A 5,151-nucleotide genomic window follows, 5' to 3' on the forward strand; every position below is an offset into this window, starting at 1 on the left:
CAATGGAAAGTTGGACGCAAGCACCGCCATGATGTCGTGGAAAGAGTCTGGATCAGGAGCTAGAAGGCCTGGGTCACCTCCCAGCCTACCGCTTGCCAGCCATGTGATTTTGCATGAGTCTGTCAGCGCCCCGTGAACCCTCTCTCTTCAAAATGACAGTTCTCCAGGGTAACGCAGAAGAGCAAATTAAGCAGAATGTAAGCATGTTCTTCGAGGGCTCTCTGCTCCCGGCGCAATCTCAGAGAGTCTCCAGCCTTCAGCACAAGAATTAAATAGCAGGGATCATGTCTCCGAGACACACTGCTGGCAGACAAGTGGGCAGCTGGCCAAGAGGGGAGGAAAGTGGCTGTAGCTTTTCCTGGGACTCTGTCTTCAACGGCCTCTCTCAGGTTGCTGTGTTTGTTTAGCTGTGCGGGAGGTTGAACTCAGACCCCTGAACACGCTAGGCAGGCACCCTATCCTCAAGTCACCCCGCCAGCCCTTCCCCTGGGCTTAAGAATGTCCTAGGAGAGCCAGGCAGTGTTGCCTTTGATCTCAGCACTTGGGAGGCAGAGGCAGGCGGATCTCTCAGTTCAAGGCCAGCCTGGTCTACAGAGGGAGTTCTAGGACAGCCAGGGCTACCCAGGGAAACCTTGTCTGCTTGTCTGGGGGAGGAGGAGGAAAGGAATGCTTTAAAAATTTATGTGTCATTCTTGTGCAGGGGCCCTGCTAACCCTCTCTGTATCACTTATTTATTATTTATTGGCTGCTAAAGTGAACATAAAACATTTTTTTTTAATTTATTCATGGAGGTTCCTGTCTCTACATGCATGTCAGAGACCAGTTTATGAGACTTGATTCTCTCCTTCTACCATGCGGGTCCCTGAACTCAGGTGGTCAGCCTTGGCAAAAGGCATCTTTTATGCACCGAGCCACCTCACTAGCCTTTTTTTTTTTTTTTTTTTAACATTTGAAGAAACAGGCCTAGAAAGCAATTAGGCTAGGGCCCCATATTCTGGTCTTCCAGGCCAGTCTTCTTTCCTTGGAGAACATAGGGAGGGAGACTCCAGAAGTCTCTGTAATTATCTGGTAGAAGTCTCCTGCTGCAATAGCCCAAGGCTTCCAGCGGGTGTGTCCAGAGAGGTCTAGATGTTGCTCCCAGTTATGCCTAGCTCAGGGATAGGGTCTTTCCTGGGAGCAGCCCAAGTCCTCCTCACACTGAATCGCCCTTCTCAGCATATTGTCTGTCCCTAGCTAGACTGTTGGCTGTGTGAAGACAGGGGCCAAATCTATCTGTCGTGTCACCAAGATAAAGCTCCTGTTCAGTCCAGTGCTTGGAACACAGTAGGCCTTCAGTAAGCATTTATTGAATCATTAAGCAGCAGAGTTGGTCAAAGAAGGAGTCATGGAAAAGGGCTGAGTTGGTTATCAAAATTCATAAGGAGAGCTGGGTATGGTGGTAGAGGCCTGAACCCAGCTACTCTGTAGGCTAAGGCAAGAGTATTCCAAATTCAGGGCCTCCCTGGGCTACAGAGTGAGTTCAAGGCTAGCCCAGGCAACCTAGGGAGATCCTTTTTCAAAAATTTAAAGGGTAAGAAAATGGCTAGGGATTTAGTTGAGTGGCAAAGTGGTGCCTAGCACTGAGAGAGCCCAGGTTCAGTCCCCAGCAATACAAACAACCCATCCTCAGAACTATTTACACACAAAAAAGAATTTTAGCCAGAATGAAGGACCTGAAGAGAGGGAGGGAAGCAGAACCGTTGAAAGGGAGGGATGCAGCCCTTCTAAATCATTGGTTTTTCTGACCTGGGAGGCTTCTGCATAGAGAGAATCTCAGTCTTGCCCGGGTAGGCGAAGTGACTGTGAGCTGCTAGAATCTTTCAAAGTGGAGAGATCCAGCAGACAACTTGGCTAGAGGTGAGAGAAGGTGAAGGCAAGCCGAGGAGCTTTGAATCTGGAGCTGAATTAGCATTTGATGCTAAGCCCAGGAGGTCTTTGAAGGCTTGGGCACAAAAAAAAAAGGAAGCAGCAAAGGGGAGGAGTCTCCCTGCTGACCCCCTCTATTTGGTGTAGAACTTGGGAGGAGAGATCTCCGGCTTCCGGCTTCTGCTCTGTAGCACGCTACACTTGAGTACCGCAAGACGAATCCTACCATGCAGATCTGGAAGCCGCTGAAGCCGCCCGCGAGTCCGGGGACGGCGGGGCAGAGATCGTGGTGACTTCTTCCACATTTAGAGGCGCTCTCTAGCCAGACATCCCCAGCGAGGATACGTTTTTTTTTTTTTTTGCTAGTGCATGTTAAGCCATATTTCACCACTAGGGGGCAGAAAAAGCAACCTTTAAGGTCACTATCCTTCCAGCTCCCCACCTACTCTCACCTGAGCCCAAGATGGGTGGTGCCTCACCTGGTTCTCCTCTAGCGCCCCGTTAACCCCTTCCAGCCTAGTTTCAAGTACCTCCCCTAGGTAGAGTCACTCTTAGTGAAACTGGGGGGCCAACTGTGATCGAAAGGAGGGTGTCCAACCCCGGGGTGGGGAGGCCAGGGTGGAGACTAAGTCAGGGTTCCCAGCAGCTCAGACCCTTGTCCTTGTCCTGTCTGGAGCCTGAGGGGGCTGGAGTTCTCAGCTTCAGATGGGTAGGTGACCTCTCAGAACGGGGAAAGCCCTGCAAGTCGCAAGAGGAGCAAAAGCGGGTGGTCACCTGGGTGAGCTGGACCTCTTGGGGCTTTAGTAGAGATTGCTCAAGGACCTTCAAAATCTAGACTTCCGCCTCAGCTAGAGGGAGGGAGGTAGCCCAGGAGTGAGGGGAAGACAACAGAGGGTGGGAACGGGAGGTGGGCAGTTAGGACGAGGCTCTAGAGCCGAAGGCGTTCGGCAGCTCTCAGGCGTCGACTTTGCCTGTGTCCCCTCCTGTTACTGACAGCCTTTCGTGGCTCAGATCGGCCGAGGTTCCGGGATTGCGTTCCGGGCCTTAACGTGTTAAGCTGTGGGCGTGGGGTCCGGAGTCCCTCCCTCCCTCCCTCCCTCCTTCGCGTATCAAGTGTCACCACCTACAAGTCCACTAGGCTGGCGCGCTAGGAGTTAAGTCTGCCCGCAATCTGCAAGGCTGGAGCCGGAGAGGGGGAGGTGGGGGAAGGGGGGGAGAGCAAGGAGATGGGGGAAGCAGACTGCAGGGAGACAGCGCCTGGAACCCCCTCCCCAGGGACCTGGCCCCTGGGCCCCCAGCCCCAAAAGGGGCCCTGCCCTCCCCGGGGTCGCGCTCTCTCCCCCCGCCCTGCCCCCGCCCTCCAAGCTTTGTGTCCCCAGGAGGGTGGGCTGCAGGATTTCCAGCCAAGCCTTGGCTGCCTGCTCAGTTTTTCCAAACCCTCTAGTCGGAGAAGGCGGGAGCCCTGTCAGGATAAGAGTCCCTCCCCCCCACCCCCCTCCCCGCCCTTGCTGGCCCCCTAGCCCAGCCTGGAGTTTCCTGCCCCCCCCCCCCCCCCCCAGCTTTTCCCAACTCCTTTCCCTTTCCGACCCTGGACCCAGCAGCCCTAGCCCCACCTCTGTTGCTTCCTAAGTTCCAAGTTCAGGTTGGAGGGGCCCAGGTAGACTCCACAGTCTCAGAGAGACGGGCTAAAGCGAGGCTCACAGCAGGCCGACCCTGAGACCTGCGGGGCGCCGGTCTGACTCTGAGCCTGGGCCCGCCCCATCCCAGGACTCGGCCTCTGGCCACCAGGGAAGGTGGCTCTAGGGGTCTCCCGCTCCCGGAAGGAGGCGGTGCTGGGGACGTCGGCACAGCTGGGCGGTAAGGTTGGTGCGGCAGATGCCAGGCCCTAAGGCGTGCTTCGAGGAGGGGCAGTGTTCCCAGCGCTGGCACGGCTCTGTCCAGAAAGTCTATTATATAATAATCACCATCTATCAGGAAGCCAGGCGGCTGGAGAGAGTGGGGAAGCCAGGACGCCCAGATCTGCGCCTCATCCGGGGCCCAGAAAGATGTCTCCACCAAGACAGGCACAGTGTAGGCACAGCTCAGCGGTGGGATGACGGGGGTGTGAGGGGGGATTCCAGGGGCTAGTGAGGGGCGCTGGGCCATCTGACTGCTGCCTCGAAAACCCCACCCTCAGAACTCTGACGGGCAGTGCCCCGAGCCAATGATTGAAGTCACTGTGGGGCTTTGACGTTAACCCTTTCTTGGACCTTCAGCTACTTCAGGATCTAGCGTCCCTCCCACAGAACTTCCCCTGACTGGCGCCCACCTAAGTGTACGCCGGAGAGGAGCGTGAGCGTTATTTGCGCCTTCTGATCACTCCAGAAACAGGAAGATGGCTAGTCTTAGGAAACAAGCAGCCCTGGGTGCCCTTTCCCCGCCGTCCAAAAGTAATTTTCACTGCAAGATGCAGTTGTGGGTACAGTTTCCAGAAACGGTTTGTAGCAGCGCTGGCAAGGAGACATCGCGTCAGGAACAGGCCTTCATACACCTCTGCCCGCCCGTGCCGCACTTTTAGTGGCCAAAGTCGACAAGGACACTCGCTGGCACACCTGTGACATCCGTCGTGTCGCAGCGACGCACGGGAGCGCGGTGGCTTCCCTAGTTGGCCAGTAGAGGGAGCCTCTCGATTCTTGCAAAGGGCCACCCTCTCGCCTTCCCTGCTCTCTGGCTCCAGTGGCTGCCCAAAGCTGCTGGGCTCTGCATCCAGACCTGGAACCTACACTGGGAATATGAGTCACAGCCACACCCAGGGGAGCGCTCCACAAGGCTGTTTCACGGGACATACCAAACGCTCCTGGGTTTTTGTTTTCATGTGCTACATTAGAGACCCCTGCAACCCAGCCACCACCACTATAAATACTGATTTCTGGACCGACTCTGAACAGGGCTTATGCCAAAATGAACTGTAAGAAGGACTGGCCTCAGTGGTACATGCCTGGGAGGCAGAGGCAGGTGAATCTCTGTGAGTTCGAGCCCAGCCTCCTCTACATAGAGTTCCAGGCTAGCCAGTATAGTGAAACCCTGTCACAAACAAACTAGCCCAAGTGTCTTGTCATTTATGTGATGGGAGGCTGATCAGCATAAGTAACTTGCAAGGGTCCATTTTGTGAGCTGGTCCTTTGCCTGTGGTCAGTAGTATATCCTAGAGATCCTAGAGAGAGAAGAAAATTAAACCTGGGCTGGAGAGGTGGCTCAGAGGTTAAG

General features: G+C 55.1%; 1 non-coding gene across 1 annotated transcript; it reads right to left on the bottom strand.

Annotated features, from left to right (window-relative positions):
- Positions 1–655: 655 nt before the first annotated feature.
- On the bottom strand, positions 656–759 carry LOC132651308 (U6 spliceosomal RNA). The gene has a single exon (XR_009589057.1). It is a non-coding gene; the product is annotated as a U6 spliceosomal RNA (small nuclear RNA).
- Positions 760–5,151: the final 4,392 nt, after the last annotated feature.

This window comes from Meriones unguiculatus, chromosome 1 (assembly GCF_030254825.1).
Source record: "Meriones unguiculatus strain TT.TT164.6M chromosome 1, Bangor_MerUng_6.1, whole genome shotgun sequence".
Lineage (NCBI taxonomy): Eukaryota > Metazoa > Chordata > Mammalia > Rodentia > Muridae > Meriones > Meriones unguiculatus.